Source organism: Lonchura striata, chromosome Z, assembly GCF_050655825.1.
Source record: "Lonchura striata isolate lonStrDom1 chromosome Z, ASM5065582v1, whole genome shotgun sequence".
In the NCBI taxonomy this organism is placed as follows: domain Eukaryota; kingdom Metazoa; phylum Chordata; class Aves; order Passeriformes; family Estrildidae; genus Lonchura; species Lonchura striata.
Window position 1 is genome coordinate 78,815,741 of NC_140740.1, and position 18,878 is coordinate 78,834,618.

Genomic DNA, 18,878 nt, shown 5'->3' on the forward strand with positions numbered 1-18,878 from the left:
ATGTTGAGAATTCCAGTAAGGAGCATTTTCTAAAACTTACCAAAACTCTGTTTTTGGAAGTGATGTAACATCTCCCTTCCTTAGCCATATTATGAGTTTTATTTCAGTTCAAATTCTGAGAATGGAATTTCTGATTTTATATTGAATCCATAATTAGGTAGTCATTACAATAGGAGTGTAAACAACAGGTGCGACAAATTAGAAGACTATAGGATGAAAAAAGAAGAAATAACAAAGCGTGGGGTTTTAACTTCACTTTTGTCTCACTGACTCTCAATATTTGAACCCTGTCTTTTCTCAAGCAAAAGAGATTTCCAGCTTGGTAGCTGTCAGGAGTACTGTCATTTACTGTATGAAATCAAAAAAAGCATAATGAATATACAGTGACAATTTGTCTTCTTCAAAGTTCTTTAGGTGAAATAATTGAGTTCATTTATATAATTCTGAACATTCTTACCAAACTTAAAAATACTTTTTTCCCCAGGATATTCAAAGGTGGCATTAGTAACTGGAAACCGTATTACAGGCTATTATAGATTGTTGAATACTGAGGTACATTATGTTAATTTGTATGGTGCTTGCCAGATATCTTCCAATTTCATGTATGCATTATACCATAATTTGGCTCTGATGAAACTTGCATTTGTGTGGATAATTTACTTAACACATGAATAAGAAATTCTGCTTTTGCTTATCTGTAATATTTTTTACTTCTCTATGCTTAATATTGGAATTAACTAGAAGTCCCTTTTGCAGTTTTTTTTAAATCATGCATTTAATACAGTTATGGTACAATTAAGTAGTTTCACATTGTGGTTTGTTCAAAATCTTGTTTTGTATCCAAAAATTTACCAGCTCTTACCATTGCTCACTTTCACTTGCATTGTGAAATGTGTATATATACACATCAAGAATAAATGTATAAGGTGTTTGTATGGTGGTTTCTGTCTTTTTTGAATAAAGAATCCTATAGCCACATACTATTTTACTTTATTGGTTGCAGCAGAATAGATTTACTAGACTTCAGGGAAACTAGGTTCAGGAAAAATAGCTTACTGAGTCAGAAAATTTGTATTTAAAAACTTTTTTCACTCTGTGAAAGAAAAAAAAAGAATATGGGTGCTGGAGAGTTGCATCTGTCTACTGCTTTGGGGAGCTTCCAGCTGCTGTAGGACCATGATGATGTCTATCACAGGATACTAGATAAGATGTAGAGACACGAGAGATGTTTGTTTATGGTTACATAAATATCTCTGCAGAAAGTTGCAGCACTCCTTGGCTGAGTGGTGAAGGAAGAAGAGGGCAGAAGTTCTGCTCATGTTCATCTCCAGGGCTTCAGAGACAGAGCTTTAGCTGTCAGAGACAGAAGAGCCACTAAATGAAGCAGCCACCCTCTGATGCTGCCAGCAGCGCCCGCCCCTGTGCCCACCACTCTCCCGGCCTCACACCAAAGCTGTCCATCACATGGCTCCGTGGTGACCAAGAGACACCAATCTTGAGGGAGCTCTGCTGGCTGCCACCACATTCCACCCACTCTGACAGGGCCACTACTGCACCAGAAGTCATGCCAGCAGCTCAGCCCCAGGGCACCCAGTGAAAGAAAGAAAGGTCTCTTTGCCCAAGGATTTAGAGAGCTTCAGCTCCCTGTGAGAGCACTACAGGGTGGGTGGGGGTTGCTGTCTTCTTATGTGTCTGTAGATTATTGGCAACCATACGGCTCAGTGGCAGAGGAATGGGAAGACAGGAGCGTGTCGTGGTCTGGTGTCTTCCCTAACAGCAGTGCAGAGCAGCCACTCTCCATTACCATGGGCAGCCCCTGCCCCCTTATGCTTCCTTTCCTTGTTTTGCTGGCAGCTCCCCTGCCAGACTGAGCTGGGGCAGCCTTTTCCATGCCAATCCTGCACCTTCACTGTCACCAAATGCTACCACTGATGTTCTGCATACAATGGCACCACCACCACATCTCCAGGGCTGGTGCCAGAAGACAGAGACTGCCTTCTGGGACAGCACCAGAGCAGGCACACCGACTTAGTTCTGCAACACTATGACATGGCTGTTACCTTCCCCGTGTCCAGGTAGAAGGAACAATTAAATAATTTATATTTCAAGAAATGGTAACGCTGGATATGGAAAATAATTAGCTGTAGTGGCATTTTGAAGAGCAGCACATTTCAAAAAGTTTGAAAGATAATTAAAAGCATCAGATCCAACTCACTGCATGACATTAAATATTTGTGATACCTGATACTAAGACTTTTCTATTTGAAGTCTAAATTCTGGAAGAAGAATACTTTTTGTTTTGACTAAAGGCAATATTTCACACCCTTGGAATTAAAGACATGTAAAATGACAACTTATTCATCAAGAGTGGTTGGCACTACTGGTAAGTTTTCGGCTGCAGTAGTAGATAATTTCTTACTTTTTGCCAGCAGTTTTGAAAATAATTTTCAATTTATTAGCATTTAGTTTGTATACAGCCATAAGAGTGATACACATTAGTATTTAAAAGGTTTGTAATGGTTTTGCTTCTGATTTATCAGTGCAATGATGATGTGCTCTCCATCATTTCTGTCAATACTTTTCAAGTAGATTATATAAAAATATGATAGCCAGTTGTCATTCAAGATAGAGGTTTTATTCTTTGTGAATTGGAGAAGGTGATATGCACTTACTACCCCTTTTTTCTAGCAGTACATTAAGGAGTAGACATTAATTTAGGTTTTAATTTAATTTAGATCAAAGTAGTCTTGAGATGCTTCTTCACAAGGTTCTTTATTTTTAAGTATATGAAAATATTTGAGCTAATTTAATCAAATTTAGGTAAATGTCACATTACTGGGTCATGTCCAGCTTCTCACCCACCAGCACCCCCAAATCCTGCTCCTCAGGGTTGTTCTTGGTCTGTTCATTCCCCAGCCAGTGCTGATACTGAGGGTTGCCCCAATCCAGGCGCAGCACTTTTTTTGAACTTAATCTTGTTAATCCTTGTGAGGTTCTCATGGACCCATTTCTTGAGCTACTCCAGGTCCCTCTGGATGCATCCCATTCCTCAGGAGTCACAACTGCACCACACAACTCAGTGTCATCTGCACTTGGCATAGGGTCTTCTTAATCCTCCTGTCTCTGTCACTGATGGAGACATTATCCAATTAAAACATTAATAATTCCAACCATCCTTTTACTAATTTAATTAAAATAGTCATTACTTTCTGCAAAGTTACAAATAATTCATTTAATCATAAAATGCAAGGATTTGCTGAATATTCTTATTATTACTGAACTGATCAGATAATTAATCAGATTGATTCACATCATAGTATACATTCTGCCAAGTCTGTGGGACAATATTGAAAATTAGCTCATTATAATAGTATCAGACTAATCAATGAGGAGGATTAAAGGAACCAGTAAACTTATTTGTCTATCAAAATGGTATATGCTTTCAGTCTGAAGAGGGATGCTGGCATCCAGGAGAACACATACAGGGGCCACATGAGAAATCTTGCTGGCTCACAGCAGTATTTAAAAAAAATTGAGCCACTATTTAGAGGTTCAGAAGGTAATTTAGTTGATTTTGACAGAAAATGAGTTAGAAGAAAGTTTCTCTAGGTTCTTGTTTCTCTGCTTAGTCTGCAAGGGAAAAACACATTCAGTGATGCTTCAGGTATGCAATGAGGTCGACATTGATGCCGTATTTCAAAGACACTCATATATCAGTGTGCTAGAGTTTAGAACTTGGGAACAGTTGGTAGTCAAAGGACAAGCACTGTAATGAAAATTACATTATTAAAATATGGCTTCATCAAGTGAAATCCAGTTTGCAACAAATATAGAACATTTTTCATTTTCATTGTTCTATATTTTAAAAGTGCATCTACTAAACACATATATGCCTCTCTCCTGTGTTGCTTATGACATTTAGTAGTATAAATAAATTATTAAAAAATGCTACCAGATTAAAATGCTGAAGAATCCTTGTCAGCAGAAAATGGCAGGTTAGTTATACTGCCAGTACTAAAAACTCAAATACAAGACTTCAAACTTAAACAGAAAAAAGGAGATAGTGTTTGACATTTATCAACACAGATCCTACTTCATTTAAGCTGAGTTAAATCATTTTAGGTTCATTCACTGGCTACATGTGGGGGTTGGAAATCAAAGCTCAACCATAACTGTAGTGAGTGTTGCTTACTCACTTTATATTATAACAATCATTCAACCCCAAATAGCTGCAGTTAACAGTTTGCAGCAGCTTGTACAATGCAAAAGATGAACTAAAGAATATAGGATAGTCAATTTGAAGTAAAAGAAAAATGCCAAGGTGACAGAACATACTTACTTAAGCCTGAATTTTTTCAAGAAACAGAAATTGTGAATATTAAAATTCCAATGTATACAGCTGCATATCAGATATCTTCTCTATTGAAACTTCAGTTGGCATTACCCTTAGCCATTTAACCAGATCTTTTGAGGAGACTGCTGTTCCTCCACTTCTGTGGTGTGAAGCAAAAGTTTCTTCCACTCATATTAAGTAGTAGTAAAGCCATTGTTAATGTCTTGGCTTGTTTATGTTCCCAACCCTTCATATTGTATATGTCACCAATTAAAAAGAAGAATTAAGTTCTCACCATTTAACCTTTTTACTAGAATAATGAAATACTATCTATAACAGACACTTAATTTCTTTAACAAGGCCTAGAGGTTGAAGCATTTACAGTATTTCACTTTGAATGGCAGATTCACATATTCCCAGGCACTGTAGAGCAGTGTTTGGTAGCTTTCCACAACAGGAATGGTCATAGCAGCTACAACTGCTCACCCCTTCACTCCAATTTCCAATTCAGAAAATAACTGGCTCCAGTTTTCAGTTTCTAGTGCATGATCATATAAATACCTTGCAATAGTACACCTTCAGCTTGTTAATTTTTTTCAGGAATTTTAATACAATTTTTTAAATTACTGATTATTTTGAAACCCCTCTTTCACTTGGAAGAAAATAGCTCTCAAAATACTCACCAGACAAAAATTGTCACTGTACAATCATGTTGATGTACTCCTGAGCAAATTTCTAGTGCAATGTACTGCATAGGGTGAAGAGGAGCATTTACTGGTGCAGCTGTTTCTAAGCTAAGCAAAGCTCTGCTCTCAGCATTGGCTTCTAATGAAATGCACATCAAGAGAACTGCAAATGTCTGGATGTAGGACACAATCTGTGTGCTAAGTGGAAATGCATCACAGAAAATGTCTCACAACAAAAGATCACATTTCTTAACAATTTTGGATTTATTTCTAAAGGTCTTTAACATTACCCTTGATTTGTGCCATTGTCTTCAGTGCCTCTTGCAGAGGCTTTTTCCATATGCAGACAATTAATCTACTGGAGAGACACAAATGCTTAAAGAAAAAATTCAACTCTTAACCTTAAAAGAAATAATAACATTTTGTCACTTCTAAGAATATTAAAATTCTTTAGTGTATCGGGTAACCAAAACTTGTAGCATTCCTATGAGGTTGCTTACTATTACTCCTTTTAAAAGAGAAGAATGAGAAACAAAACTGGTTGAGTGGTTTTGAAAGTTTATGGTTATATAAGGCCCAGAAGCTTTGACCCTTGATTCTCAGAACCCCCTTCTGGACTCTGCATTTATTTGTCATTGTTAATATGTTTCCTTGTAAATAGCAGAGTTGTAGTAGAAACATAAAACACATGACTGTTTTCTGCTTTCAGGAATATTTTATTTTGTTGCTTGGAATTGATTTCATCTGGTGCAGCCACAAAAACAAATGAAAAACATGACAGCCAAATAGTTTAATGGAAGAAAATCCTTAAACATGAGAGAGATACAAAATGACTGTCAGGAAGAAAACTGACATCACTCTATTTTGAAATCATGTCTTTCTGAAGCACATATTTATAATCCATATAATCACTATACCAGAGAGCCACTTGGCCTGTAGTAATAGTCTTTAAGAATTCCTTGCAAAGACTTCAGATTTCTATTGGAGAGAGAAAAGACATATGAGGTAAATGTCATAGATTAAACCTTCTCTTCTCAAAAGAAGTAACTAGCTGAATTTTTGGTCTCTCTACTAGTGTATCATTGTTTTAAAGATAGGTGCTTTAGTCAGAAAACTGTACCAAATATTATACCTAGCATTTTTCAAATATTAGTATATTAAAATGATACACACATCTTTTAAACTATATACCTATATGGAAGTATGCAATGTTTATCAGGAAAAAAAGTATCCAATGCTTAGATATGTGTAATACATAACACAGAAGAATAGCATAAACTTCCAAAGAACAAAAACTTACTGAAAGCCTGCATTTATGTACTTAAATGTATTGATTGCTCCAAAGCACCAAATATAAAATCTTGGTGCCAGGAAGATGGTGTAAAAGATTAAAATGGGTATCCATTCGAAAATGTTAAAATGTTACAATGTTAAAATGTTAAAATGTTACAAATGTTAAAATCAATATAAAAATTGAACTAGAACAAAATCTGGGGAAATACAGCTAGAATTGAAATTTCCACATTAATTAAAATGGAGGGAAAATAACACAGTTGCATTTCAACAGCTGTGATCAATTGCAGGTAGAGAAGCTTATATTGATGCACTTTGCTTTCCAGGTTTTCAATCTATACTAATTTTCTTAAATGCACTGACAAATGTATAGGTTTTAAGATAAGAAGCACCACTTCTACTTTCCTTGATTTAGAAATACTTTTCATTTTTAGTAGTGCTTTTTTGGAAACTTGACTTGAGAAAATGCACTTTGTATCTTTCATTACAGACACTGTCATGTGTGAACTGGGGATGCACATTGCATAAAGATGTTTCAAAACAACACTTTCTTTTTAGTTACTCAATAATTAGTTGAAATGCATTTTAATTCTAAAAAACAAAATTAGATTTTTTCTGCTAAACTTTTGAAGTCTGTAAAATTATTTGAGGTCCTTTTAATACAATGAAGAGCAAACTGAAGTTTTATACTCAAGCAGTGTTAGAGTTCCAGTTTTCGTCAGATTATTATGCCTGAATCCAGTATATGTTCTGCATATTTGACTCACTAGAAAGAAAAAATCTGAAAACATGCTGCATTTTATAGATATTCTACTTATTAACTGAGGAACTGCACCGTTAATCAGTGATTCAACTGTTTCCCACTCCCCCTACTCAACAGGACAGATGAACAAACTACCAAGAAAAAGACCATGGGTTGACATAAGGACAGGGAGATCAGTCACCAATTACCAGCATGGCTGAAACTGAGTCAGCTTGCAGAAAATTAATTGAATGTATTGCCAATTAAGAGTAGGGTAACAAGAACTAAAACAAGACTAAAACCACCTTCCCTCCACCTTCCTCTTCTTTGGGGGCTCATCTCCATTCCTTCATTCCTGGCTCCTCTACTCCTACACATGCACACACACACAAAAGCCATGTAGAGAGTGACAGGGGCTGTGGTCTGTTCATTTCAGTTTGTCTCTGCCACTTCTTTCTCATCGTGCTCTTTTCTTGCCACAAGAAAAGGTTTCTTCCATGGAGTACAGTCCTTTACAGACTTGTCCAAGGTGGGTCAAAGACTGGTGAAAGGGATATTCCATACCATAGAACATCATGCCCAATACACCAGCTGGGTGGAGTTGGCTGGAGTAATTCAATCCTTATTTTACATTTGAGTCATTCAATCCTTATTTTACATTTCTGATCAGTAGAAGGAAAGTTACATTTATTTGTAGCTTGGGCAGTGTAAGATGGTGAGGGTTGTCAGGAACCCACAGCTATGACCTTAGCAAAGAAAAATTCAAAGTGAACACTTTAACAAAGGTAATGTCAAATTGAAAGGATTAGCCTCTTTTTTTTTTTTTTTACAAAGATATAATTTTGTTCAGTTGTGATTTTGTAATATAAGCTGGTGATGGAGACTGTCATTTTCAGCTTGCCCCCTAGTAGTACTCCCTATAGCCTTATCACCTCCACACTCACCAAAGGTATATTACGGATATTATTATGGATATTATATTAGTACATCTTAGAATAGCCTATAGAAAATAAAATATTAAATACTTACAACACATGTTATATTACATGGCAAAAAAAAAACAACCTACCAATTTCCTTAGAATATCATTGCTTTACAAATATGAAAAATTTAAAAAAATCCATTTTGGGTTCTGAAAATAATGCACTTGTGGAATTTTTTTTCATAAAATGAATGCTTTCAGGCAAGTTTGTTATCATACTTTACACAGATCTACAGAGATAATGTGTTTCTTAGTGTTATAATTGAGTGTAGATGGATATACTAACAGGTTAGCTTTCTTTACAAATTTAGTAGCTTCTTTAATTCTAGAGTTTATTTCTCCTAGAAGCAGAGACCTACCTGGCATGCATCCTATTTAGGAATGCCCCTTACCTATCTCCTTAGTTCATTCTCTGAAGGTTTGGCTCAGTGACTGAGGTTCAACTAATTCTGTCCCGAAGTTAGTTCTCAGTGTACAGCATTTCAGGTCCCACATCAGACTTCTCAGCTCCATAGAGGATCACAGCTTGAAACAGTGAGCAAAATGGAGGGTCAACACATTTCCTTTAGCAGTATCATTCTCATTGGTCATATAAAAACAGGAACTTTAACTAACACATTGGAAAATGTTTCCAGACATTGTGTGTAAATGTTGGTAGAAGAAATATGTTAATAATTTCCAAAGTATTGGCTCAACATCAGGGGAAACAATATATTTTGAAGTTTCCCTTGCCTTCATCAGATCCCCTGAAAAAAACTCAACCACCTGAGGAGCTAAGAATATGGGACAGGATATGTATTTCCATGGGATACCTTGGGAGAACAGGCATGTGAATCTAAATGATCCACAGCTGAGATACCCATCCATCCACTTATTCACTGTTTTTCTAATTCTCTGTGTGTAAGCTGAGGACAATTACTGTAAATGGAACAACTCCAGCAGGAAAGAGTAAGAGATCTATGCTAGATCTATCCTAGAGATCTGTCTTTCTCTATGGGAAAGGCACATACAAACCAAACAAAAAAACCTGACACTTTTCTGTATTTCCTGATATAGTGGGAAACTGAAAGGTAAAACAACTTCAATGGGTAAAGTGTCACTGAATCAGATAACTTCTTATCTGAGAAGATGTGTATACATTTTGGACTGCTTCATCCATGGAGCAGTTATGGGTGAGATCCAGCTCCCAGCAATGCTTCAGTGGCCCCCACGAGTCTGGCTTGAGACAGGAAGAGAAAGGTCACTGCAGATGGATGTTGATGAGTGGCCAGTCACAGGACAGGCAGTGGGATGGTCACCACTGAAGCAACTGTGAAGAAGAAAAGGCAAGAGAAGGGCCTGAGGGCATAATCAGGACTGATGTATGATTGCTTTTGTAAATGAATGTGGTGAAGCATGGGAACTTTGGAACAAATCTAAGGATAATCTCTAAAAGAACCCTTTTTCTTTTCAACTTTCCTGATTTCTTAAAAGATGAATGACTTATTACACATATCAGGATAAGACCTACAAAGTCTAAATTTCTTCCTGTTACCATGGCTATTACAAACAGTGGATGTTTACTCCCCTATCATGAGCAGCATTAAAATTTTCCATATTCTCATGGCATTTATTTTATATTACATGAGCAATGCGAGAATGCATTTTTCTGCAAAAGAACAGTATGGATGCTTAGGCTGACAGAAAGCCTTTCATACACTGGCCAATTTCATGATACTGTGAATGCAACTTAGAAGCTTCTGATGCTGCAGAAAAGGCTGTGCAAACATTTTTTGCTTACCATGTTTGTGATTTCTAGTGGGATGAACAACCCACAGAGTGTTAGGCCAGCAACTTAATTGGATCACTTGGAACTTGCCCCAAATTTTATATTCCCTAATTATAAACCAGATTAGAATTGGTGCTTCAGATTGATGAGAGAGAATGTATTGGCTCACTTAGCTTTTGGGGGAAATGAGGAATTAGAATATGCATGTAAATTTGGAGGCTTGCATTTTCTTGTTACTACGTAAGCTATAATTGCTTTCAGGTTTTTACATCAGTCTTTGAGAATAAAAATTTCATCGGCTTTGTTCATGCAAGGTGATATTTTGCACATTTTTGGTTTTGTGCCTTGCTATGTTGTCCTTGATTTTTTTAATTAATTGTTATTCTAAGACCAAACAATATGTATCAAACCTATCATTTTCAAAGAGGTGACATAAAATTAGGAGGTTAAATAAACTTGATGCATGATGTGCCATTCTAGTTGCTTATTAAGAAGAAATATGGGATTAAATTCATATCTCGGTCTCTTTAGACATATGTTCAAGAATCTGCATTTCTGGAGAAGGAAAGATAGACAGGTCAGTACTCTACAGTCATTTGCTGGGATCCCAAAAATGCCATTCTTTTGCAAATGCCATGAACTCTTCTTGGCCAGATGGAATACAGACTCATCTTTTTATTTTTAGTTTGTGTCTCATGAAATGTTTCTGTCTGATGTTTGTGTCCGATGAAATAAAAATTAATTGTGACGGATTTTTTAAATTAACTGTGAGATTTAAAAAATAGTGGTAGGCATATGGGAAGTCATTGGCTTTGCTTGATACAAGCTTACTGACTGCACCATTTAAGAGCACTGCATGGTTTTGTGAATAGTCTCTCTCCATCTTTCTTGCAGGCTCCCTTCAGGTGCCAAAAGGCCACAGTTGTGTCACTCTGAAGCCTTCTCTTTTCCAGGCTGAACAATCCTGATTTTCTCAGCCTTTCCTTACAGGAGAGGTGCTCCATCTCTAATCAGTCATCTTGGTGAACTCCTCTGGACTCACTCCAGCAGTTCCATGTCCTCCCTGTGCTGGGACCCCAGGGCTGATGCAGGGTTCCAGGTGGGCTCTCAGCAGAGCAGAGCAGAGGGGTAGAATCCCCTCCCTCCCCTGCTGCCCACGCTGCTCTGGATGCAGCCCAGGACACGTTTGGCTTTTGGGCTGGGGGTGCCCATGGCTGGGTCATGTCCAGCCTCTCACCCACAGCACCCCCAAGTCCTTCTCACAGGGCTGCTCTCCATCTGCTCATGCCCCAGACTGTGTTGACCACATGACATTACCATGTACTTCCTGCCTTATTTTCTTTTTTTTTTTTTCCCAACCCACCAGAAGATAAAAATGATATTAGCAACACACCTCAGGCACTCAAGACACAACTCAGCTATGGTTGCAGAAAGTATCTCTGTGTATCATAGTCTTAATTATGATGAAAGTGATCACTGATGTTTATGAGTAAAAAAATATCCTAAACAGTCTCTATGATAAGGAAACATATCTCGCAATTCAAAACAATATATATGAGTTTCAAAGTCTGCGCAGTTTCAGAGAAAATTGTGATTAGAAAGTGGAAAGCTCTGTTTGCACATGCAGCATTGCATTAGACAAAAAATATGATTAAACATCACACTTACAAAGTTTCATGCATATGCTATATAAACCTGAATTACTCAATGGATTTCTTATTGCTTCCCCTGAGATCAGTATAATGTAAGACTTAAGGACCTACATCTAACACACCATCTTTCTGCTTATATACTTTACTTAACAATATATTTATGCCCCTAAGAAAATAACTTAGCTTGAAATGTAGTGGGCACTCACAGGCTACATTAGTCAGCTGGAAATATTTTTTGTTATCATGAGGTATAAAAAGATGAGTTACACAGCTGGATAACTTTAGGCATATTTTTTTGTCTTGGCAAAATACAGGATTATACTGCATATTGCTTTCTTAAGGCTGCTGAAGTAATGAATGACAATACCTTTTGGGTCTTTTAAGATCCTTTCCGTACTGTTACACAGAGTTCTCATTCTCCAGTACAATTTATAACTCCTGCAGAGAGTATGAGTTATAATCAATTATCCTGATGTTACTATGACTTCCAGTTTAAAATTCCACACTGTATGTCACAATCTTTCAATTAGACCCCTGCTAAAACCACTAGTTCACCACACGTTAGTAAATTAATGATGAATTTCTTTTTTAAGGCTATCATAGTTGGGAATCAAGAATTATTCAAAGGTTTGAAGTGAGCTCATGAGTGAAGGATTTACCAACAAATTTCAGCTTCAAGCTGAAATTCAAGCACTGAGGAGACTGTATATTTCTATACAATTCTATACTTTATCAAAGCTGTCCCTGGAAAAAGTAACTTTTTTAATATTTGAATACCCAAAATCAATGTATTCTTATTTTTAGACTGAGACATGGTACTGCAAGATGCACAATTAAGAAGCACTTCTTTGGAAACAAGTAGAATACAACTCTACTATTAAAATGTTTTTCCTTTGAAAACTCAGTTAACTGGCTTGAGCAGTTTATATTCTAGGCAATAAGATGAAGCAAACTGAAGACAAAACAGCAATTTTTTTGAGAGAACTTTTGCACTGGTGCATAAGACCTAAAATAAGGAAAATAATATTCTGCAAGTATTTATTCAAGGAACAGAAAATACTCCATTTTCCTAAAAAAATAAAAAGGATGTTGAAGTCAGAACTCTGAAATAAGAAATTTTCAGTGCTGCTGCAAATGTAAATCTGTGCTGCCTCCGTAAGTATGTTTATACACATTATTTTGGAATGCTGCAAAATTTTTTATTCTCATAGAATAAGCGAATATTTTTAATACTAGCATTCTGCAATGCATATTTTAGCCAAAGAAATATGTTAGTGTCATATGTGCAACTAGTGTAACAACCATTAAAAGCGGCAGTACAAGAAAACACAAAATGCCAAATTAAAGGTTACTGTGTATGGTGTTTTGAAAGGTAAAAATCTTTATTCATTCCTCAAACAGCATTATTGTTAGTTTACTTTCAGAGTGAGACTTTTTGTAGTAGATAGGGACAGGCGAACGGAAGATTTCGGGATGTGACGGAAAGAAAGACCCCCTTCCCCCACTCCTGCAGCACGTTATCCATTACCCCAAAGAATGTAACCACACCTAACCCAGTAGTTTTCCACTCCTGACTAACCCTAGAGACCCTACCAACCCCCCCTGACATAGCAGAGTCCCCCAAAACTATTTAAACCCATGAGATAAGATAATAAACGCTTTCGACCGTCCACCACATTGGTGTCCAGCGCGTGTCGTTGGCCCGAGTGGCCCAGGGGAGACTGGGCTGCCGTGCTGTTCCTTGAAACCAGGTCGCCTTGCCTTCCCCTGAAGGCAACATAACTGGTGCCGAAGCCCGGGAATAATTCGCTCGGGCAGCGGGTGTCGCCTGGACAAGAGCAGCGGCCAGACCGGTGAAACCGTGTTCTCGGCAAGGGAGACGTCCCAGGACCCGCGATCATCATGGATGCCATCGCCAGGGTCGTAAGTGAGGTTCATAAGCAGTGGGGAATTGAGTGTAAGCTCAAAGACTTTTATCTTGCTATAGCAAGGCTGCTTGAGCTTGGGGCAATTGAACGCCCTGTGGATGTTTTGCATCCGGAGATATGGGAAAAATGCACAGCCGTGCTGGCCGAGGACACGAAATCCTCAGGCAGCGGCAAATGCCTTAAGGCATGGGGCAAAGTAGAGAAAGCCCTGCACAAAGCAATAGAAGAGCAAGAGACATGGAGCGCAGCGCGTACGTGTTTATTGGTTACACCCAAGCTAGGGGTAGGAGCGGCAACGCAAACTACCCCTGAGGGTGATCCGCCCGGGAGCGGGGATCCAGGGGGGCCCAGCGCGTCCCCCCCCTCCCCGGGCCGGGGCCCGGGGCCCCCCGCGGAAACCTCCCAAAGATCCGCGGCTTCCCCATCCGCCCCGCCACCGCCGGTCGGTGACCCGGTACCGGAGATGCAGCAGCGCGCAGAGTTCTTTTGGCAGGGACTGGCGGGGGAAGCCAGAGCCGCGGGAGCCGCGGCTCGGGAGGGGATGCTGCCCACGCCGCCTCCATACTCCTTTGAAAATGGCGCCGGCAGCCAAGGGGAGGGGCGGGGCGCGGGCAGTCTCGGCGCGAAGAGCCCAGAGGCGCGGAGTTCTGCTAATGCGCGTGTGCGGGAGAAAGAGGAGGAGAGCGGCAGAGGGCACGGAGCCGATCGGCAGCCGCGCCTGACACCGCCACCATGTAAGGGAGAAACCCACCCCTGCAGGAGGCAGGGCGAGCCCGGGGGGCGGCAGCGGCGCCACCCCCGGGGGGAGGAGCGGGGTCGGAGCCGAGCAAAACGGCACCGAGCCCCGGAAGTGTGCTGGCATTCGACTTCCGACTCGGAGTCCAGCAGCAGCTCCGGCAGCTCGGAAGAGCTGACGGGAGCCGGCTGGGACTCTGAGACGAAGAGAATAGAGCCAATGCAATTTAAAACAAAACCAAGTAAAGCTTTAAGCCGCACCGAAAAGCAGCCACAATACGAACCAGCCCAGTTTACCGACTGGGGAGAAATAAAAATAGCCTGTGCTGAATGGTCCCCAGCGGCCGCCGTACAAGCCTTCCCAGTGAGGATCACCGGCCCGGAAGGGAACCAGCAGAGGGTATATGCCCCGGTAAACCCAAAAGATGTACAATCAATTGTCAAAGCCATTGCAGAAAAAGGAATCAATTCGGCCATAGTCTCCACACTAATTGATGGTCTTTTTAGTAATGACGACCTGCTTCCCTTTGATATCGAGCGAATAAGTCGCATGATACTTGATGGCGCGGGAATGATTGTATTTAGACAAGAATGGGAGGATAATTGTACAAAGCTATTAGCCCAAGCATCTGGCGCGAGGCAGCCACTAAACAGATCGACTCTATCCAGGCTTATGAGAAAGCACGATGATATGATCACGCCTCAGCAACAAGCCACGCAGATGCGGGCTGAGGAGGTCAGGGAGACCACTCAGGCTGCTAGGGAGGCTATTCGTGCAGCCTCTCGGGTTGTAGCCAAGCCGTCGCCGTGGTCCACCGTGAGGCAGGCAGAGAGCGAAAGCTTCACGCAGTTTGTGGATCGCCTGCAGGCAGCAATAGACTCCTCTACCCTGCCGGCAGAGGCAAAGGGCCCCGTGGTAGCTGACTGCTTGCGCCAGCAGTGCAACTCTGTCACCAAAGATATCTTACGTTCCCTGCCAGCCGGAGCCAGCCTGGCTGACATGATCAAACATGTAGTGAGGGAAGAACACCTGACACCCATTCAGGCAGCCGTCCACACCCTGACCAGTGCCATGGCGTGTTTCAAGTGTAGTGAGGCAGGTCACATCGCGGTGAGCTGTCCCCAGCCGACATGGCAGCCCGCCGCGACGCCTCCACCCCAAGCATGCCCGAGAGGAGCCTGTTGGAGCTGCGGGAGGAAAGGACATCTAGCCAAGGAATGCAGGTCCCAGCCCCAGGGAAACGGGAGAGGGAGGGGGCGTGCGGGCTGCACCCAGCCTCCTCCCGCTGCAAATGCAAGGCAGCCCATCTATGCCAACCCCCAGTGGGACGGGGCGCCCTTATACCCCATACCCCCACAGGAGACAGCCAGCTTCGTACCCTCACCAGCGAATTTCGCAACACAGCCTGCGGTACCTTCGTACCCACTACCGCCGCAAGCAGCGCCCGTGCCGCAGGGTCAGCAGGGGACGCCCCAGAACGGGACCCCTGGGTGGCCCTGGCCATGAAAATAGGGAAGGAGCCACCGAAGGTGTGAGGGACGTGCCGCCTTTATGGCAGTCAGGACCACCATGTCATAGGACTTCAGTTTTGGGTGGCAACCACAGGAGCCCGACAAATTCTTACAGTTCACCTGGGTACCCTTTGGCTGCGGAGATCACAATGCACAGCCTAGATATCGGGGATGTGTAAGTTATAACATGACCGTTCTACAGCCAGACCACCCTAGTTAGACCACAGGTAGAACGTGGACAGTGGTCCTCAGAGGACCGAGAAGGTGGGTGAATGTACGAATTATCAAACTCCAACCACCAGCACCTCGACCAGTAGGACCCAATAAAGTTATCAGGAATGTGCTCAAAGGGAAAAACACAACCCACCCCAAAACCTTGCCCCCAAAAGTCACCGACACCCCGGCTGGCCATGCAGATGTATTCCAGATAAGCCGCACAGCCGAGTCCGATCCAAACCCAATTTTTCGTATGCTAGAAGCTACCTTTCTAACCCTAAACAAAACCAAACCGAACCTGACTAACTCCTGTTGGCTTTGTTATGATGTTAAACCCCCTTTCTACGAAGGCATTGCTTTAGACACCCCCTTCAGTTACTCCACAGCCAGTGCCCCCCACCAGTGCAGATGGGACACTCCCCGCAGAGGAATCACCCTGAGTCAAATCACAGGACAAGGCAAATGTTTTGGTAATGCAACTTTAGCAAAGCAGAAAGGCAACTTCTGCACTAAAGTTGTCAAGCCCAACAGAAAGATCGGTAAGTGGGTGGTCCCATCCGCATCTGGGATGTGGGTTTGCCAGCGATCCGGAGTGAGTCCTTGTGTGTTCCTTGCCAAATTTAATGACTCTATTGACTTCTGTGTCCAAGTTCTGATTGTTCCTAGGGTCCTATACCACTCAGATGAAGAAGTGTACCACCTTTTCGAAGAACCTGACAGACTGCACAAAAGAGAAATAATCACAGGTATAACTATCGCAATGCTGCTCGGCCTGGGAGCAGCTGGTACAGCCACAGGTGTCTCAGCCATCGCAACCCAACAGCACGGACTCTCTCAGCTGCAAATGACCATCGATGAAGACCTGCAGAGGATCGAGAAATCCATCTCCTATCTAGAGAAATCAGTCTCTTCGCTTTCAGAAGTAGTTTTACAGAATAGGCGAGGACTGGACCTCTTGTTCATGCAACAAGGAGGACTGTGTGCAGCTTTGAAAGAGGAATGCTGCTTTTATGCAGATCATACAGGAGTCGTTAAAGACTCTATGGCAGAACTCCGAGATAGACTGGCTCAGAGAAAGAGAGACAGGGAAACCCAGCAGAGCTGGTTCGAATCCTGGTTCAATCAATCACCTTGGCTCACCACTTTAATTTCTGCCCTAGTAAGTCCACTGGCAATACTGCTTTTAGCTGTTACCATAGGACCATGCCTGCTGAACAAGCTAGTCTCGTTTGTTCAGGCCCGTCTAGAACGGGCAAACATTCTGTTTGTAGGCCAGCAACAAATGCTGTAAACCAAAAAGTGCGAACACAGTCAGCTGCAAAAAGCCTTCGAAACTCACCTTGCGAGATTTACTCAGGTTTACCAAAAACCCTTTTTTCCTTACCAAGTTACAAGTTTGTACCTCACTCCAGTGCCTATATCTACGACTACCTCATGTTACTTATGAAAAGGAGGGGGGAGATGTAGTAGATAGGGACAGGCGAACGGAAGATTTCGGGATGTGACGGAAAGAAAGACCCCTTCCCCCTCTCACCCTGCAACATGTTATCCATTACCCCAAAGAATGTAACCACACCTAACCCAGTAGTTTTCCACTCCTGACTAACCCTAGAGACCCTACCAACCCCCCCTGACATAGCAGAGTCCCCCAAAACTATTTAAACCCATGAGATAAGATAATAAACGCTTTCGACCGTCCACCACATTGGTGTCCAGCGCGTGTCGTTGGCCCGAGTGGCCCAGGGGAGACTGGGCTGCCGTGCTGTTCCTTGAAACCAGGTCGCCTTGCCTTCCCCTGAAGGCAACAACTTTTATATAATTTAAAATTAAAATTAAATTCTATTAAACTTTTCAAAAATATGCAAAATTTAATGCTTTTAACCCTTCAATTCAGTTCATGAAATGCTGGAAAAACTATCTTTTATCACTTACTGCCATGGGAAAATGCTTGAAGAGCAAGACTTCAAGCTCTAGAGTAAATTTGACATAACATGGAAATTTTTAATTTTTGTTAGTGTCTTTTCAAAGCCACATCGTGATCTTCTGAGTTTTTGCTTGAGTCTCTTGGTGTGCTGATAACTGTAGGTACATATATGATAACAATGTTTAAACATAAGTCTTTTAAGCTTTGTTTATTGGAATTTTGGAATTTAAAAGTAATGTGATTGTCTCATTTTTCTAGTATGGGCAGTATTTGGATATTAGTATAGGTAAGTGTTTTCCATTAGTGGTTACACTCTTTGCAAGTTCCATCCTTGACACAATCTGTGAGCCCATGCCAGGAACTTGGCTTGTCCACAACAGGGTGTAGTAAAAAGGTGAATAATTGTCAGAGAGTGATGGCCAGTCATGAGAAATGGGAATAACAGACTGATTGCCAGTAATGAAAGGCAGGTCCTTGGCTGACAAATGGTTGCTATCGATCACTATGCTTTTTTCTCACGTTCCCACCTCAGAGAAGCTGAGCTTCTGGACACCTCACAGGGTCATAAACTGCTCCTTCTGCTGCTTTCTGTCTTCTACCCCCTTAGATTCAAACTTGCTTGAAGGTCTTGACCTGTCATTTGGAGATTGTAACTACTGAAACAAGTTAAGAGTCATTGTGATTATTAAATCTGCAGTGAACTATGCACTAAATTTTAAAATATTTACACACACACACAAACACACATATACACACACATAAATATTTCAGGCAGATCTAGTAGTACTAAATCAATTAACACTTCTCACTATAACATGTCTTACAACTCTGACAAGCAAAAACTTTATAACTTCAATGATGCAGGCTATTTTGTTTTGTCCAAGGTTCAAAATTCTGCAACCTTCCGGCAAACATTCTTCTTGGAAAGCTTAGTTTGGAACATAACTGGAAATTTTGCAACAAGTCCTGCCCTTGGGTGACAACAACTACAGACTTGGGATAAACTGCCTGGAAAGGTGTCTGGTGGAAAAGAACATGCAAGTCCTGGTTGGCATGCTGAACATGAGCCAGCTGTGCCCAGGTGGCCAAGAAGGCCAGTGGCATCCT

The 18,878-nt window shown here is 41.2% G+C and overlaps 1 long non-coding RNA gene across 1 annotated transcript; it reads right to left on the reverse strand.

Annotated features, from left to right (window-relative positions):
• Positions 1–1,506: 1,506 nt before the first annotated feature.
• On the reverse strand, positions 1,507–18,859 carry LOC146763898 (uncharacterized). The gene is made up of 4 exons (XR_014951232.1): positions 18,299–18,859; positions 11,824–11,894; positions 9,175–9,345; positions 1,507–8,561 (listed from the first exon to the last, which is right to left on the reverse strand). It is a non-coding gene; the product is annotated as an uncharacterized LOC146763898 (long non-coding RNA).
• Between the last annotated feature and the right edge of the window lie 19 nt (positions 18,860–18,878).